This window comes from Gorilla gorilla, chromosome X (assembly GCF_029281585.2).
Source record: "Gorilla gorilla gorilla isolate KB3781 chromosome X, NHGRI_mGorGor1-v2.1_pri, whole genome shotgun sequence".
NCBI classification, from domain to species: domain Eukaryota; kingdom Metazoa; phylum Chordata; class Mammalia; order Primates; family Hominidae; genus Gorilla; species Gorilla gorilla.
Genome location: NC_073247.2, coordinates 70,789,641 through 70,809,305, shown reverse-complemented (window position 1 = coordinate 70,809,305; position 19,665 = coordinate 70,789,641).

The window sequence follows — 19,665 nt, the reverse complement described above, 5'->3', positions numbered from 1 at the left end:
ATATCCACTTGCAGACTTCACAAACAGAGTGTGTCCAAACTGCTCTATGAAAAGAAAGGTTAAACTCCGTGAGGGGAACGCACACATCACAAAGCGGTTTCTGAGAATGATTCTCTCTAGTTTTTATACGAGGATATTTCCTTTTCTACCGTTGGCCCCAAAACGCTTGAAATCCCCAAAAGCAAATTTCTCAAAAAGAGGGTTTCCAATCTGCTCTGTCTAAAGGATGGTTCAGCTCTGTTAGTTGAACACACAGAAATCAACGAAGTTACTGAGAAATCTTCTGTGTAGCATTAGATGATGAAATCCCGCTTCCAAAGAAATCCTCAAAGAGGTCCAAATATCCACTTGCAGACTTCACAAACATAGTGTGTCCAAACTGCTCTATGAAAAGAAAGGTTAAACTCCTTGAGGGGAACGCACACATCCCAAAGCGGTTTCTGAGAATGATTCTCTCTATTTTTTATACGAGGATATTTCATTTTCTACCGTTGGCCCCAAAAACGCTTGAAATCTCCACTTGCAAGTTCCACAAAAAGAGGGTTTCCAATCTGCTATGTCTAAGGGAAGGTTGAACTCTGTTAGTTGAACACACACAAATCAACGAAGTTACTGAGAAATCTTCTGTGTAGCATTAGATGAAGAAATCCCGCTTCCAACGAAATCCTCAAAGAGGTCCAAATATCCACTTGCAGACTTTACAAACAGAGTGTTTCCAAACTGTTCTATGAAAAGAAAGGTTAAACTCTGTGAGTGGAACGCACACATCCAAAGTGGTTTCTGAGAATGATTCTCTCTAGTTTTTATACCAGGATATTTCTTTTCTACAGTTGGCCCCAAAACGCTTGAAATCTCCACAAGCAAATTCCTCAAAAAGAGGGTTTCCAATCTGCTCTGTCTAAAGGATGGTTCAGCTCTGTTAGCTGAACACACACAAATCAAAGAAATTTCTGGGAATTCTTCCTTCTAGCATTAGATGAAGAAATCCCGTTTCCAACGAAATCCTCAAAGAAGTCCAAATATCCACTTGCAGTCTTCACAAACAGAGTGTTTCCAAACTGCCGTATGAAAGGAAAGATTGAACTCTGTGAGTGGAACGCACACTACACAAAGTGCTTTCTGAGAATGATTCTCTCTAGTTTTTATACGAGGATATTTCCTTTTCTACAGTTGACCCCAAAGCGCTTGAAATCTCCACTTGCAAATTCCACAAAAAGAGGGTTTCCAATCTGCTATGTCTAAGGGAAGGTTGAACTCTGTTAGTTGAACACACAGAAATCAACGAAGTTACTGAGAAATCTTCTGTGTAGCATTAGATGAAGAAATCCCGCTTCCAACGAAATCCTCAAAGAGGTCCAAATATCCACTTGCAGACTTTACAAACAGAGTGTTTCCAAACTGTTCTATGAAAAGAAAGATTAAACTCTGTGAGTGGAACGCACACATCACAAAGTGGTTTCTGAGAATGATTCTCTCTAGTTTTTATACGAGGATATTTCCTTTTCTACCGTTGGCCCCAAAAGGCTTGAAATCTCCACAAGCAAATTCCTCAAAAAGAGGGTTTCCATTCTGCTCTGTCTAAAGGATGGTTCAGCTCTGTCAGTTGAACACACACATATCAAAGAAGTTTCTGAGAATTCTTCCTTCTAGCATTAGATGAAGAAATCCCGATTCCAACGAAATCCTCAAAGAGGTCCAAATATCCACTTGCAGACTTCACAAACAGAGTGTTTCCAAACTGCTCTATGAAAAGAAAGGTTAAACTCTGTGAGTGGAACGCGCACAACACAAAGTGGTTTCTGAGAATGGTTCTCTCTAGTTTTTATACGAAGATATTTCCTTTTCTACCGTTGGCCCCAAAGCGCTTGAAATCTCCACTTGCAAATTCCACAAAAAGAGGGTTTCGAAGCTGATATCTCTAAGGGAAGGTTGAACTCTGTTAGTTGAACACACACAAATCAACGAAGTTACTGAGAAATCTTCTGTGTAGCATTAGATGAAGAAATCCCGCTTCCTATGAAATCCTCAAAGAGGGCCAAATATCCAATTGCAGACTTCACAAACAGAGTGTGTCCAAACAGCTCTATGAAAAGAAAGGTTAAAATCTGTGAGGGGAACGCACACATCACAAAGTGGTTTCTGAGAATGATTCTCTCTAGTTTTTATACGAGGATGATTCCTTTTCTACCGTTGGCCCCAAAACGCTTGAAATCTCCACTTGCAAATTCCACAAAAAGAGGGTTTCCAATCTGCTATGTCTAAGGGAAGGTTGAACTCTGTTAGTTGAACACACACAAATCAACGAAGTTACTGAGAAATCTTCTGTGTAGCATTAGATGAAGAAATCCCGCTTCCAACGAAATCCTCAAAGAGGTCCAAATATCCACTTGCAGACTTTACAAACAGAGTGTTTCCAAACTGTTCTATGAAAAGAAAGGTTAAACTCTGTGAGTGGAACGCACACATCACAAAGTGGTTTCTGAGAATGATTCTCTCTAGTTTTTATACGAGGATATTTCCTTTTCTACCGTTGGCCCCAAAACGCTTGTAATCTCCACAAGCAAATTCCTCAAAAAGAGGGTTTCCAATCTGCTCTGTCTAAAGGATGGTTCAGCTCCGTTAGTTGAACACACACAAATCAAAGAAGTTTCTGAGAATTCTTCCTTCTAGCATTAGATGAAGAAATCCCGTTTCCAACGAAACCCTCAAAGAGGTCCAAATATCCACTTGCAGTCTTCACAAACAGAGTGTTTCCAAACTGCTCTATGAAAGGAAAGGTTAAACTCTGTGAGTGGAACGCACACATCACAAAGTGTTTTCTGAGAATGATTCTCTCCAGTTTTTATACGAGGATATTTCCTTTTCTACCGTTGGCCCCAAAGCGCTTGAAATCTCCACTTGCAAATTCCACAAAAAGAGGGTTTCCAATCTGCTATGTCTAAGGGAAGGTTGAACTCTGTTAGTTGAACACAGAGAAATCAACGAAGTTACTGAGAAATCTTCTGTGTAGCATTAGATGAAGAAATCCCGCTTCCAACGAAATCCTCAAAGAGGTCCAAATATCCACTTGCAGACTTCACAAACAGAGTGTGTCCAAACTGCTCTATGAAAAGAAAGGTTAAACTCCGTGAGGGGAACGCACACATCACAAAGCGGTTTCTGAGAATGATTCTCTCTAGTTTTTATACGAGGATATTTCCTTTTCTACCGTTGGCCCCAAAACGCTTGAAATCCCCAAAAGCAAATTTCTCAAAAAGAGGGTTTCCAATCTGCTCTGTCTAAAGGATGGTTCAGCTCTGTTAGTTGAACACACAGAAATCAACGAAGTTACTGAGAAATCTTCTGTGTAGCATTAGATGATGAAATCCCGCTTCCAAAGAAATCCTCAAAGAGGTCCAAATATCCACTTGCAGACTTCACAAACATAGTGTGTCCAAACTGCTCTATGAAAAGAAAGGTTAAACTCCTTGAGGGGAACGCACACATCCCAAAGCGGTTTCTGAGAATGATTCTCTCTATTTTTTATACGAGGATATTTCCTTTTCTACCGTTGGCCCCAAAAACGCTTGAAATCTCCACTTGCAAGTTCCACAAAAAGAGGGTTTCCAATCTGCTATGTCTAAGGGAAGGTTGAACTCTGTTAGTTGAACACACACAAATCAACGAAGTTACTGAGAAATCTTCTGTGTAGCATTAGATGAAGAAATCCCGCTTCCAACGAAATCCTCAAAGAGGTCCAAATATCCACTTGCAGACTTTACAAACAGAGTGTTTCCAAACTGTTCTATGAAAAGAAAGGTTAAACTCTGTGAGTGGAACGCACACATCCAAAGTGGTTTCTGAGAATGATTCTCTCTAGTTTTTATACCAGGATATTTCTTTTCTACAGTTGGCCCCAAAACGCTTGAAATCTCCACAAGCAAATTCCTCAAAAAGAGGGTTTCCAATCTGCTCTGTCTAAAGGATGGTTCAGCTCTGTTAGCTGAACACACACAAATCAAAGAAATTTCTGGGAATTCTTCCTTCTAGCATTAGATGAAGAAATCCCGTTTCCAACGAAATCCTCAAAGAAGTCCAAATATCCACTTGCAGTCTTCACAAACAGAGTGTTTCCAAACTGCCGTATGAAAGGAAAGATTGAACTCTGTGAGTGGAACGCACACTACACAAAGTGCTTTCTGAGAATGATTCTCTCTAGTTTTTATACGAGGATATTTCCTTTTCTACAGTTGACCCCAAAGCGCTTGAAATCTCCACTTGCAAATTCCACAAAAAGAGGGTTTCCAATCTGCTATGTCTAAGGGAAGGTTGAACTCTGTTAGTTGAACACACAGAAATCAACGAAGTTACTGAGAAATCTTCTGTGTAGCATTAGATGAAGAAATCCCGCTTCCAACGAAATCCTCAAAGAGGTCCAAATATCCACTTGCAGACTTTACAAACAGAGTGTTTCCAAACTGTTCTATGAAAAGAAAGATTAAACTCTGTGAGTGGAACGCACACATCACAAAGTGGTTTCTGAGAATGATTCTCTCTAGTTTTTATACGAGGATATTTCCTTTTCTACCGTTGGCCCCAAAAGGCTTGAAATCTCCACAAGCAAATTCCTCAAAAAGAGGGTTTCCATTCTGCTCTGTCTAAAGGATGGTTCAGCTCTGTCAGTTGAACACACACATATCAAAGAAGTTTCTGAGAATTCTTCCTTCTAGCATTAGATGAAGAAATCCCGATTCCAACGAAATCCTCAAAGAGGTCCAAATATCCACTTGCAGACTTCACAAACAGAGTGTTTCCAAACTGCTCTATGAAAAGAAAGGTTAAACTCTGTGAGTGGAACGCGCACAACACAAAGTGGTTTCTGAGAATGGTTCTCTCTAGTTTTTATACGAAGATATTTCCTTTTCTACCGTTGGCCCCAAAGCGCTTGAAATCTCCACTTGCAAATTCCACAAAAAGAGGGTTTCGAAGCTGATATCTCTAAGGGAAGGTTGAACTCTGTTAGTTGAACACACACAAATCAACGAAGTTACTGAGAAATCTTCTGTGTAGCATTAGATGAAGAAATCCCGCTTCCTATGAAATCCTCAAAGAGGGCCAAATATCCAATTGCAGACTTCACAAACAGAGTGTGTCCAAACAGCTCTATGAAAAGAAAGGTTAAAATCTGTGAGGGGAACGCACACATCACAAAGTGGTTTCTGAGAATGATTCTCTCTAGTTTTTATACGAGGATGATTCCTTTTCTACCGTTGGCCCCAAAACGCTTGAAATCTCCACTTGCAAATTCCACAAAAAGAGGGTTTCCAATCTGCTATGTCTAAGGGAAGGTTGAACTCTGTTAGTTGAACACACACAAATCAACGAAGTTACTGAGAAATCTTCTGTGTAGCATTAGATGAAGAAATCCCGCTTCCAACGAAATCCTCAAAGAGGTCCAAATATCCACTTGCAGACTTTACAAACAGAGTGTTTCCAAACTGTTCTATGAAAAGAAAGGTTAAACTCTGTGAGTGGAACGCACACATCACAAAGTGGTTTCTGAGAATGATTCTCTCTAGTTTTTATACGAGGATATTTCCTTTTCTACCGTTGGCCCCAAAACGCTTGTAATCTCCACAAGCAAATTCCTCAAAAAGAGGGTTTCCAATCTGCTCTGTCTAAAGGATGGTTCAGCTCCGTTAGTTGAACACACACAAATCAAAGAAGTTTCTGAGAATTCTTCCTTCTAGCATTAGATGAAGAAATCCCGTTTCCAACGAAACCCTCAAAGAGGTCCAAATATCCACTTGCAGTCTTCACAAACAGAGTGTTTCCAAACTGCTCTATGAAAGGAAAGGTTAAACTCTGTGAGTGGAACGCACACATCACAAAGTGTTTTCTGAGAATGATTCTCTCCAGTTTTTATACGAGGATATTTCCTTTTCTACCGTTGGCCCCAAAGCGCTTGAAATCTCCACTTGCAAATTCCACAAAAAGAGGGTTTCCAATCTGCTATGTCTAAGGGAAGGTTGAACTCTGTTAGTTGAACACACACAAATCAACGAAGTTACTGAGAAATCTTCTGTGTAGCATTAGATGAAGAAATCCCGCTTCCAACGAAATCCTCAAAGAGGTCCAAATATCCACTTGCAGACTTCACAAACAGAGTGTGTCCAAATTGCTCTATGAAAAGAAAGGTTAAACTCCGTGAGGGGAACGCACACATCACAAAGCGGTTTCTGACAATGATTCTCTCTAGTTTTTATACGAGGATATTTCCTTTTCTACCGTTGGCCCCAAAACGCTTGAAATCCCCAAAAGCAAATTTCTCAAAAAGAGGGTTTCCAATCTGCTCTGTCTAAAGGATGGTTCAGCTCTGTTAGTTGAACACACAGAAATCAACGAAGTTACTGAGAAATCTTCTGTGTAGCATTAGATGATGAAATCCCGCTTCCAAAGAAATCCTCAAAGAGGTCCAAATATCCACTTGCAGACTTCACAAACATAGTGTGTCCAAACTGCTCTATGAAAAGAAAGGTTAAACTCCTTGAGGGGAACGCACACATCACAAAGCGGTTTCTGAGAATGATTCTCTCTATTTTTTATACGAGGATATTTCCTTTTCTACCGTTGGCCCCAAAATCGCTTGAAATCTCCACTTGCAAGTTCCACAAAAAGAGGGTTTCCAATCTGCTATGTCTAAGGGAAGGTTGAACTCTGGTAGTTGAACACACACAAATCAACGAAGTTACTGAGAAATCTTCTGTGTAGCATTAGATGAAGAAATCCCGTTTCCAACGAAATCCTCAAAGAGGTCCAAATATCCACTTGCAGACTTTACAAACAGAGTGTTTCCAAACTGTTCTATTAAAAGAAAGGTTAAACTCTGTGAGTGGAACGCACACATCCAAAGTGGTTTCTGAGAATGATTCTCTCTAGTTTTTATACCAGGATATTTCTTTTCTACAGTTGGCCCCAAAACGCTTGAAATCTCCACAAGCAAATTCCTCAAAAAGAGGGTTTCCAATCTGCTCTGTCTAAAGGATGGTTCAGCTCTGTTAGCTGAACACACACAAATCAAAGAAATTTCTGGGAATTCTTCCTTCTATCATTAGATGAAGAAATCCCGTTTCCAACGAAATCCTCAAAGAGGTCCAAATATCCACTTGCAGTCTTCACAAACAGAGTGTTTCCAAACTGCCGTATGAAAGCAAAGATTGAACTCTGTGAGTGGAACGCACACTACACAAAGTGGTTTCTGAGAATGATTCTCTCTAGTTTTTATACGAGGATATTTCCTTTTCTACCGTTGGCCCCAAAGCGCTTGAAATCTCCACTTGCAAATTCCACAAAAAGAGGGTTTCCAAACTGCTATGTCTAAGGGAAGGTTGAACTCTGTTAGTTGAACACACAGAAATCAACGAAGTTACTGAGAAATCTTCTGTGTAGCATTAGATGAAGAAATCCCGCTTCCAACGAAATCCTCAAAGAGGTCCAAATATCCACTTGCAGACTTTACAAACAGAGTGTTTCCAAACTGTTCTATGAAAAGAAAGGTTAAACTCTGTGAGTGGAACGCACACATCACAAAGTGGTTTCTGAGAATGATTCTCTCTAGTTTTTATACGAGGATATTTCCTTTTCTACCGTTGGCCCCAAAACGCTTGTAATCTCCACAAGCAAATTCCTTAAAAAGAGGGTTTCCAATCTGCTCTGTCTAAAGGATGGTTCAGCTCCGTTAGTTGAACACACACAAATCAAAGAAGTTTCTGAGAATTCTTCCTTCTAGCATTAGATGAAGAAATCCCGTTTCCAAAGAAATCCTCAAAGAGGTCCAAATATCCACTTGCAGTCTTCACAAACAGAGTGTTTCCAAACTGCTCTATGAAAGGAAAGGTTAAACTCTGTGAGTGGAACGCACACATTACAAAGTGGTTTCTGAGAATGATTCTCTCCAGTTTTTATACGAGGATATTTCCTTTTCTACCGTTGGCCCCAAAGCGCTTGAAATCTCCACTTGCAAATTCCACAAAAAGTGGGTTTCCAATCTGCTATCTCTAAGGGAAGGTTGAACTCTGTTAGTTGAACACACAGAAATCAACGAAGTTACTGAGAAATCTTCTGTGTAGCATTAGATGAAGAAATCCCGCTTCCTATGAAATCCTCAAAGAGGGCCAAATATCCAATTGCAGACTTCACAAACAGAGTGTGTCCAAACTGCTCTATGAAAAGAAAGGTTAAAATCTGTGAGGGGAACGCACACATCACAAAGTGGTTTCTGAGAATGATTCTCTCTAGTTTTTATACGAGGATGATTCCTTTTCTACCGTTGGCCCCAAAGCGCTTGAAATCTCCACTTGCAAATTCCACAAAAAGAGGGTTTCCAATCTGCTATGTCTAAGGGAAGGTTGAACTCTGTTAGTTGAACACAGAGAAATCAACGAAGTTAGTGAGAAATCTTCTGTGTAGCATTAGATGAAGAAATCCCGCTTCCAACGAAATCCTCAAAGAGGTCCAAATATCCACTTGCAGACTTCACAAACAGAGTGTGTCCAAACTGCTCTATGAAAAGAAAGGTTAAACTCCGTGAGGGGAACGCACACATTACAAAGCGGTTTCTGAGAATGATTCTCTCTAGTTTTTATACGAGGATATTTCCTTTTCTACCGTTGGCCCCAAAACGCTTGAAATCCCCAAAAGCAAATTTCTCAAAAAGAGGGTTTCCAATCTGCTCTGTCTAAAGGATGGTTCAGCTCTGTTAGTTGAACACACAGAAATCAACGAAGTTACTGAGAAATCTTCTGTGTAGCATTAGATGATGAAATCCCGCTTCCAAAGAAATCCTCAAAGAGGTCCAAATATCCACTTGCAGACTTCACAAACATAGTGTGTCCAACCTGCTCTATGAAAAGAAAGGTTAAACTCCTTGAGGGGAACGCACACATCACAAAGCGGTTTCTGAGAATGATTCTCTCTATTTTTTATACGAGGATATTTCCTTTTCTACCGTTGGCCCCAAAATCGCTTGAAATCTCCACTTGCAAGTTCCACAAAAAGAGGGTTTCCAATCTGCTATGTCTAAGGGAAGGTTGAACTCTGGTAGTTGAACACACACAAATCAACGAAGTTACTGAGAAATCTTCTGTGTAGCATTAGATGAAGAAATCCCGTTTCCAACGAAATCCTCAAAGAGGTCCAAATATCCACTTGCAGACTTTACAAACAGAGTGTTTACAAACTGTTCTATTAAAAGAAAGGTTAAACTCTGTGAGTGGAACGCACACATCCAAAGTGGTTCCTGAGAATGATTCTCTCTAGTTTTTATACCAGGATATTTCTTTTCTACAGTTGGCCCCAAAAGGCTTGAAATCTCCACAAGCAAATTCCTCAAAAAGAGGGTTTCCAATCTGCTCTGTCTAAAGGATGGTTCAGCTCTGTTAGCTGAACACACACAAATCAAAGAAATTTCTGGGAATTCTTCCTTCTAGCATTAGATGAAGAAATCCCGTTTCCAACGAAATCCTCAAAGAGGTCCAAATATCCACTTGCAGTCTTCACAAACAGAGTGTTTCCAAACTGCCGTATGAAAGCAAAGATTGAACTCTGTGAGTGGAACGCACACTACACAAAGTGGTTTCTGAGAATGATTCTCTCTAGTTTTTATACGAGGATATTTCCTTTTCTACCGTTGGCCCCAAAGAGCTTGAAATCTCCACTTGCAAATTCCACAAAAAGAGGGTTTCCAAACTGCTATGTCTAAGGGAAGGTTGAACTCTGTTAGTTGAACACACAGAAATCAACGAAGTTACTGAGAAATCTTCTGTGTAGCATTAGATGAAGAAATCCCGCTTCCAACGAAATCCTCAAAGAGGTCCAAATATCCACTTGCAGACTTTACAAACAGAGTGTTTCCAAACTGTTCTATGAAAAGAAAGGTTAAACTCTGTGAGTGGAACGCACACATCACAAAGTGGTTTCTGAGAATGATTCTCTCTAGTTTTTATACGAGGATATTTCCTTTTCTACCGTTGGCCCCAAAACGCTTGTAATCTCCACAAGCAAATTCCTCAAAAAGAGGGTTTCCAATCTGCTCTGTCTAAAGGATGGTTCAGCTCTGTTAGCTGAACACACACAAATCAAAGGAATTTCTGGGAATTCTTCCTTCTAGCATTAGATGAAGAAATCCCGTATCCAACGAAATCCTCAAAGAGGTCCAAATATCCACTTGCAGACTTCACAAACAGAGTGTGTCCAAACTGCTCTATGAAAAGAAAGGTTAAACTCCGTGAGGGGAACGCACACATCACAAAGCGGTTTCTGAGAATGATTCTCTCTAGTTTTTATACGAGGATAGTTCCTTTTCTACCGTTGGCCCCAATACGCTTGAAATCCCCAAAAGCAAATTTCTCAAAAAGAGGGTTTCCAATCTGCTCTGTCTAAAGGATGGTTCAGCTCTGTTAGTTGAACACACAGAAATCAACGAAGTTACTGAGAAATCTTCTGTGTAGCATTAGATGATGAAATCCCGCTTCCAAAGAAATCCTCAAAGAGGTCCAAATATCCACTTGCAGACTTCACAAACATAGTGTGTCCAAACTGCTCTATGAAAGGAAAGGTTAAACTCTGTGAGTGGAACGCACACATCACAAAGCGGTTTCTGAGAATGATTCTCTCTATTTTTTATACGAGGATATTTCCTTTTCTACCGTTGGCCCCAAAAACGCTTGAAATCTCCACTTGCAAGTTCCACAAAAAGAGGGTTTCCAATCTGCTATGTCTAAGGGAAGGTTGAACTCTGTTAGTTGAACACACACAAATCAACGAAGTTACTGAGAAATCTTCTGTGTAGCATTAGATGAAGAAATCCCGTTTCCAACGAAATCCTCAAAGAGGTCCAAATATCCACTTGCAGACTTTACAAACAGAGTGTTTCCAAACTGTTTTATGAAAAGAAAGGTTAAACTCTGTGAGTGGAACGCACACATCCAAAGTGGTTTCTGAGAATGATTCTCTCTAGTTTTTATACCAGGATATTTCTTTTCTACAGTTGGCCCCAAAACGCTTGAAATCTCCACAAGCAAATTCCTCAAAAAGAGGGTTTCCAATCTGCTCTGTCTAAAGGATGGTTCAGCTCTGTTAGCTGAACACACACAAATCAAAGAAATTTCTGGGAATTCTTCCTTCTAGCATTAGATGAAGAAATCCCGTTTCCAACGAAATCCTCAAAGAGGTCCAAATATCCACTTGCAGTCTTCACAAACAGAGTGTTTCCAAACTGCCGTATGAAAGCAAAGATTGAACTCTGTGAGTGGAACACACACCACAAAGTGGTTTCTGAGAATGATTCTCTCTAGTTTTTATACGAGGATATTTCCTTTTCTACAGTTGACCCCAAAGCGCTTGAAATCTCCATTTGCAAATTCCACAAAAAGAGGTTTTCCAATCTGCTATGTCTAAGGGAAGGTTGAACTCTGTTAGTTGAACACACAGAAATCAACGAAGTTACTGAGAAATCTTCTGTGTAGCATTAGATGAAGAAATCCCGCTTCCAACGAAATCCTCAAAGAGGTCCAAATATCCACTTGCAGACTTTACAAACAGAGTGTTTCCAAACTGTTCTATGAAAAGAAAGATTAAACTCTGTGAGTGGAACGCACACATCACAAAGTGGTTTCTGAGAATGATTCTCTCTAGTTTTTATACGAGGATATTTCCTTTTCTACCGTTGGCCCCAAAACGCTTGAAATCTCCACAAGCAAATTCCTCAAAAAGAGGGTTTCCATTCTGCTCTGTCTAAAGGATGGTTCAGCTCTGTTAGTTGAACACACACATATCAAAGAAATTTCTGAGAATTCTTCCTTCTAGCATTAGATGAAGAAATCCCGTTTCCAACGAAATCCTCAAAGAGGTCCAAATATCCACTTGCAGACTTCACAAACAGAGTGTTTCCAAACTGCTCTATGAAAAGAAAGGTTAAACTCTGTGAGTGGAACGCGCACAACACAAAGTGGTTTCTGAGAATGGTTCTCTGTAGTTTTTGTACGAAGATATTTCCTTTTCTACCGTTGGCCCCAAAGCGCTTGAAATCTCCACTTGCAAATTCCACAAAAAGAGGGTTTCCAAGCTGCTATCTCAAAGGGAAGGTTGAACTCTGTTATTTGAACACACACAAATCAACGAAGTTACTGAGAAATCTTCTGTGTAGCATTAGATGAAGAAATCCCGCTTCCAACGAAATCCTCAAAGAGGTCCAAATATCCACTTGCAGACTTTACAAACAGAGTGTTTCCAAACTGTTCTATGAAAAGAAAGGTTAAACTCTGTGAGTGGAACGCACACATCACAAAGTGGTTTCTGAGAATGATTCTCTCTAGTTTTTATACGAGGATATTTCCTTTTCTACCGTTGGCCCCAAAACGCTTGTAATCTCCACAAGCAAATTCCTCAAAAAGATGGTTTCCAATCTGCTCTGTCTAAAGGATGGTTCAGCTCTGTTAGCTGAACACACACAAATCAAAGGAATTTCTGGGAATTCTTCCTTCTAGCATTAGATGAAGAAATCCCGTATCCAACGAAATCCTCAAAGAGGTCCAAATATCCACTTGCAGTCTTCACAAACAGAGTGTTTCCAAACTGCTCTATGAAAGGAAAGATTGAACTCTGTGAGTGGAACGCACACTACACAAAGTGGTTTCTGAGAATGATTCTCTCTAGTTTTTATACGAGGATATTTCCTTTTCTACCGTTGGCCCCAAAGCGCTTGAAATCTCCACTTGCAAATTCCACAAAAAGAGGGTTTCCAAACTGCTATGTCGAAGGGAAGGTTGAACTCTGTTAGTTGAACACACAGAAATCAACGAAGTTACTGAGAAATCTTCTGTGTAGCATTAGATGAAGAAATCCCGCTTCCAACGAAATCCTCAAAGAGGTCCAAATATCCACTTGCAGACTTTACAAACAGAGTGTTTCCAAACTGTTCTATGAAAAGAAAGGTTAAACTCTGTGAGTGGAACGCACACATCACAAAGTGGTTTCTGAGAATGATTCTCTCTAGTTTTTATACGAGGATATTTCCTTTTCTACCGTTGGCCCCAAAACGCTTGTAATCTCCACAAGCAAATTCCTCAAAAAGAGGGTTTCCAATCTGCTCTGTCTAAAGGATGGTTCAGCTCCGTTAGTTGAACACACACAAATCAAAGAAGTTTCTGAGAATTCTTCCTTCTAGCATTAGATGAAGAAATCCCGTTTCCAACGAAACCCTCAAAGAGGTCCAAATATCCACTTGCAGTCTTCACAAACAGAGTGTTTCCAAACTGCTCTATGAAAGGAAAGGTTAAACTCTGTGAGTGGAACGCACACATCACAAAGTGTTTTCTGAGAATGATTCTCTCCAGTTTTTATACGAGGATATTTCCTTTTCTACCGTTGGCCCCAAAGCGCTTGAAATCTCCACTTGCAAATTCCACAAAAAGAGGGTTTCAAATCTGCTATGTCTAAGGGAAGGTTGAACTCTGTTAGTTGAACACAGAGAAATCAACGAAGTTACTGAGAAATCTTCTGTGTAGCATTAGATGAAGAAATCCCGCTTCCAACGAAATCCTCAAAGAGGTCCAAATATCCACTTGCAGACTTCACAAACAGAGTGTGTCCAAACTGCTCTATGAAAAGAAAGGTTAAACTCCGTGAGGGGAACGCACACATCACAAAGCGGTTTCTGAGAATGATTCTCTCTAGTTTTTATACGAGGATATTTCCTTTTCTACCGTTGGCCCCAAAACGCTTGAAATCCCCAAAAGCAAATTTCTCAAAAAGAGGGTTTCCAATCTGCTCTGTCTAAAGGATGGTTCAGCTCTGTTAGTTGAACACACAGAAATCAACGAAGTTACTGAGAAATCTTCTGTGTAGCATTAGATGATGAAATCCCGCTTCCAAAGAAATCCTCAAAGAGGTCCAAATATCCACTTGCAGACTTCACAAACATAGTGTGTCCAAACTGCTCTATGAAAGGAAAGGTTAAACTCTGTGAGTGGAACGCACACATCCCAAAGCGGTTTCTGAGAATGATTCTCTCTAGTTTTTATACGAGGATATTTCCTTTTCTACCGTTGGCCCCAAAAGGCTTGAAATCTCCACAAGCAAATTCCTCAAAAAGAGGGTTTCCATTCTGCTCTGTCTAAAGGATGGTTCAGCTCTGTTAGTTGAACACACACATATCAAAGAAATTTCTGAGAATTCTTCCTTCTAGCATTAGATGAAGAAATCCCGATTCCAACGAAATCCTCAAAGAGGTCCAAATATCCACTTGCAGACTTCACAAACAGAGTGTTTCCAAACTGCTCTATGAAAAGAAAGGTTAAACTCTGTGAGTGGAACGCGCACAACACAAAGTGGTTTCTGAGAATGGTTCTCTGTAGTTTTTATACGAAGATATTTCCTTTTCTACCGTTGGCCCCAAAGCGCTTGAAATCCCCAAAAGCAAATTTCTCAAAAAGAGGGTTTCCAATCTGCTCTGTCTAAAGGATGGTTCAGCTCTGTTAGTTGAACACACAGAAATCAACGAAGTTACTGAGAAATCTTCTGTGTAGCATTAGATGATGAAATCCCGCTTCCAAAGAAATCCTCAAAGAGGTCCAAATATCCACTTGCAGACTTCACAAACATAGTGTGTCCAACCTGCTCTATGAAAAGAAAGGTTAAACTCCTTGAGGGGAACGCACACATCACAAAGCGGTTTCTGAGAATGATTCTCTCTATTTTTTATACGAGGATATTTCCTTTTCTACCGTTGGCCCCAAAATCGCTTGAAATCTCCACTTGCAAGTTCCACAAAAAGAGGGTTTCCAATCTGCTATGTCTAAGGGAAGGTTGAACTCTGGTAGTTGAACACACACAAATCAACGAAGTTACTGAGAAATCTTCTGTGTAGCATTAGATGAAGAAATCCCGTTTCCAACGAAATCCTCAAAGAGGTCCAAATATCCACTTGCAGACTTTACAAACAGAGTGTTTACAAACTGTTCTATTAAAAGAAAGGTTAAACTCTGTGAGTGGAACGCACACATCCAAAGTGGTTCCTGAGAATGATTCTCTCTAGTTTTTATACCAGGATATTTCTTTTCTACAGTTGGCCCCAAAACGCTTGAAATCTCCACAAGCAAATTCCTCAAAAAGAGGGTTTCCAATCTGCTCTGTCTAAAGGATGGTTCAGCTCTGTTAGCTGAACACACACAAATCAAAGAAATTTCTGGGAATTCTTCCTTCTAGCATTAGATGAAGAAATCCCGTTTCCAACGAAATCCTCAAAGAGGTCCAAATATCCACTTGCAGTCTTCACAAACAGAGTGTTTCCAAACTGCCGTATGAAAGCAAAGATTGAACTCTGTGAGTGGAACGCACACTACACAAAGTGGTTTCTGAGAATGATTCTCTCTAGTTTTTATACGAGGATATTTCCTTTTCTACCGTTGGCCCCAAAGAGCTTGAAATCTCCACTTGCAAATTCCACAAAAAGAGGGTTTCCAAACTGCTATGTCTAAGGGAAGGTTGAACTCTGTTAGTTGAACACACAGAAATCAACGAAGTTACTGAGAAATCTTCTGTGTAGCATTAGATGAAGAAATCCCGCTTCCAACGAAATCCTCAAAGAGGTCCAAATATCCACTTGCAGACTTTACAAACAGAGTGTTTCCAAACTGTTCTATGAAAAGAAAGGTTAAACTCTGTGAGTGGAACGCACACATCACAAAGTGGTTTCTGAGAATGATTCTCTCTAGTTTTTATACGAGGATATTTCCTTTTCTACCGTTGGCCCCAAAACGCTTGTAATCTCCACAAGCAAATTCCTCAAAAAGAGGGTTTCCAATCTGCTCTGTCTAAAGGATGGTTCAGCTCTGTTAGCTGAACACACACAAATCAAAGGAATTTCTGGGAATTCTTCCTTCTAGCATTAGATGAAGAAATCCCGTATCCAACGAAATCCTCAAAGAGGTCCAAATATCCACTTGCAGACTTCACAAACAGAGTGTGTCCAAACTGCTCTATGAAAAGAAAGGTTAAACTCCGTGAGGGGAACGCACACATCACAAAGCGGTTTCTGAGAATGATTCTCTCTAGTTTTTATACGAGGATAGTTCCTTTTCTACCGTTGGCCCCAATACGCTTGAAATCCCCAAAAGCAAATTTCTCAAAAAGAGGGTTTCCAATCTGCTCTGTCTAAAGGATGGTTCAGCTCTGTTAGTTGAACACACAGAAATCAACGAAGTTACTGAGAAATCTTCTGTGTAGCATTAGATGATGAAATCCCGCTTCCAAAGAAATCCTCAAAGAGGTCCAAATATCCACTTGCAGACTTCACAAACATAGTGTGTCCAAACTGCTCTATGAAAGGAAAGGTTAAACTCTGTGAGTGGAACGCACACATCACAAAGCGGTTTCTGAGAATGATTCTCTCTATTTTTTATACGAGGATATTTCCTTTTCTACCGTTGGCCCCAAAAACGCTTGAAATCTCCACTTGCAAGTTCCACAAAAAGAGGGTTTCCAATCTGCTATGTCTAAGGGAAGGTTGAACTCTGTTAGTTGAACACACACAAATCAACGAAGTTACTGAGAAATCTTCTGTGTAGCATTAGATGAAGAAATCCCGTTTCCAACGAAATCCTCAAAGAGGTCCAAATATCCACTTGCAGACTTTACAAACAGAGTGTTTCCAAACTGTTTTATGAAAAGAAAGGTTAAACTCTGTGAGTGGAACGCACACATCCAAAGTGGTTTCTGAGAATGATTCTCTCTAGTTTTTATACCAGGATATTTCTTTTCTACAGTTGGCCCCAAAACGCTTGAAATCTCCACAAGCAAATTCCTCAAAAAGAGGGTTTCCAATCTGCTCTGTCTAAAGGATGGTTCAGCTCTGTTAGCTGAACACACACAAATCAAAGAAATTTCTGGGAATTCTTCCTTCTAGCATTAGATGAAGAAATCCCGTTTCCAACGAAATCCTCAAAGAGGTCCAAATATCCACTTGCAGTCTTCACAAACAGAGTGTTTCCAAACTGCCGTATGAAAGCAAAGATTGAACTCTGTGAGTGGAACACACACCACAAAGTGGTTTCTGAGAATGATTCTCTCTAGTTTTTATACGAGGATATTTCCTTTTCTACAGTTGACCCCAAAGCGCTTGAAATCTCCATTTGCAAATTCCACAAAAAGAGGTTTTCCAATCTGCTATGTCTAAGGGAAGGTTGAACTCTGTTAGTTGAACACACAGAAATCAACGAAGTTACTGAGAAATCTTCTGTGTAGCATTAGATGAAGAAATCCCGCTTCCAACGAAATCCTCAAAGAGGTCCAAATATCCACTTGCAGACTTTACAAACAGAGTGTTTCCAAACTGCTCTATGAAAAGAAAGGTTAAACTCTGTGAGTGGAACGCGCACAACACAAAGTGGTTTCTGAGAATGGTTCTCTGTAGTTTTTGTACGAAGATATTTCCTTTTCTACCGTTGGCCCCAAAGCGCTTGAAATCTCCACTTGCAAATTCCACAAAAAGAGGGTTTCCAAGCTGCTATCTCAAAGGGAAGGTTGAACTCTGTTATTTGAACACACACAAATCAACGAAGTTACTGAGAAATCTTCTGTGTAGCATTAGATGAAGAAATCCCGCTTCCAACGAAATCCTCAAAGAGGTCCAAATATCCACTTGCAGACTTTACAAACAGAGTGTTTCCAAACTGTTCTATGAAAAGAAAGGTTAAACTCTGTGAGTGGAACGCACACATCACAAAGTGGTTTCTGAGAATGATTCTCTCTAGTTTTTATACGAGGATATTTCCTTTTCTACCGTTGGCCCCAAAACGCTTGTAATCTCCACAAGCAAATTCCTCAAAAAGATGGTTTCCAATCTGCTCTGTCTAAAGGATGGTTCAGCTCTGTTAGCTGAACACACACAAATCAAAGGAATTTCTGGGAATTCTTCCTTCTAGCATTAGATGAAGAAATCCCGTATCCAACGAAATCCTCAAAGAGGTCCAAATATCCACTTGCAGTCTTCACAAACAGAGTGTTTCCAAACTGCTCTATGAAAGGAAAGATTGAACTCTGTGAGTGGAACGCACACTACACAAAGTGGTTTCTGAGAATGATTCTCTCTAGTTTTTATACGAGGATATTTCCTTTTCTACCGTTGGCCCCAAAGCGCTTGAAATCTCCACTTGCAAATTCCACAAAAAGAGGGTTTCCAAACTGCTATGTCGAAGGGAAGGTTGAACTCTGTTAGTTGAACACACAGAAATCAACGAAGTTACTGAGAAATCTTCTGTGTAGCATTAGATGAAGAAATCCCGCTTCCAACGAAATCCTCAAAGAGGTCCAAATATCCACTTGCAGACTTTACAAACAGAGTGTTTCCAAACTGTTCTATGAAAAGAAAGGTTAAACTCTGTGAGTGGAACGCACACATCACAAAGTGGTTTCTGAGAATGATTCTCTCTAGTTTTTATACGAGGATATTTCCTTTTCTACCGTTGGCCCCAAAACGCTTGTAATCTCCACAAGCAAATTCCTCAAAAAGAGGGTTTCCAATCTGCTCTGTCTAAAGGATGGTTCAGCTCCGTTAGTTGAACACACACAAATCAAAGAAGTTTCTGAGAATTCTTCCTTCTAGCATTAGATGAAGAAATCCCGTTTCCAACGAAACCCTCAAAGAGGTCCAAATATCCACTTGCAGTCTTCACAAACAGAGTGTTTCCAAACTGCTCTATGAAAGGAAAGGTTAAACTCTGTGAGTGGAACGCACACATCACAAAGTGTTTTCTGAGAATGATTCTCTCCAGTTTTTATACGAGGATATTTCCTTTTCTACCGTTGGCCCCAAAGCGCTTGAAATCTCCACTTGCAAATTCCACAAAAAGAGGGTTTCCAATCTGCTATGTCTAAGGGAAGGTTGAACTCTGTTAGTTGAACACAGAGAAATCAACGAAGTTACTGAGAAATCTTCTGTGTAGCATTAGATGAAGAAATCCCGCTTCCAACGAAATCCTCAAAGAGGTCCAAATATCCACTTGCAGACTTCACAAACAGAGTGTGTCCAAACTGCTCTATGAAAAGAAAGGTTAAACTCCGTGAGGGGAACGCACACATCACAAAGCGGTTTCTGAGAATGATTCTCTCTAGTTTTTATACGAGGATATTTCCTTTTCTACCGTTGGCCCCAAAACGCTTGAAATCCCCAAAAGCAAATTTCTCAAAAAGAGGGTTTCCAATCTGCTCTGTCTAAAGGATGGTTCAGCTCTGTTAGTTGAACACACACATATCAAAGAAGTTTCTGAGAATTCTTCCTTCTAGCATTAGATGAAGAAATCCCGATTCCAACGAATTCCTCAAAGAGGTCCAAATATCCACTTGCAGACTTCACAAACAGAGTGTTTCCAAACTGCTCTATGAAAAGAAAGGTTAAACTCTGTGAGTGGAATGCGCACAACACAAAGTGGTTTCTGAGAATGGTTCTCTCAAGTTTTTATAAGAAGATATTTCCTTTTCTACCGTTGGCCCCAAAGCGCTTGAAATCTCCACTTGCAAATTCCACAAAAAGAGGGTTTCCAAGCTGCTATCTCTAAGGGAAGGTTGAACTCTGCTAGTTGAACACACACAAATCAACGAAGTTACTGAGAAATCTTCTGTGTAGCATTA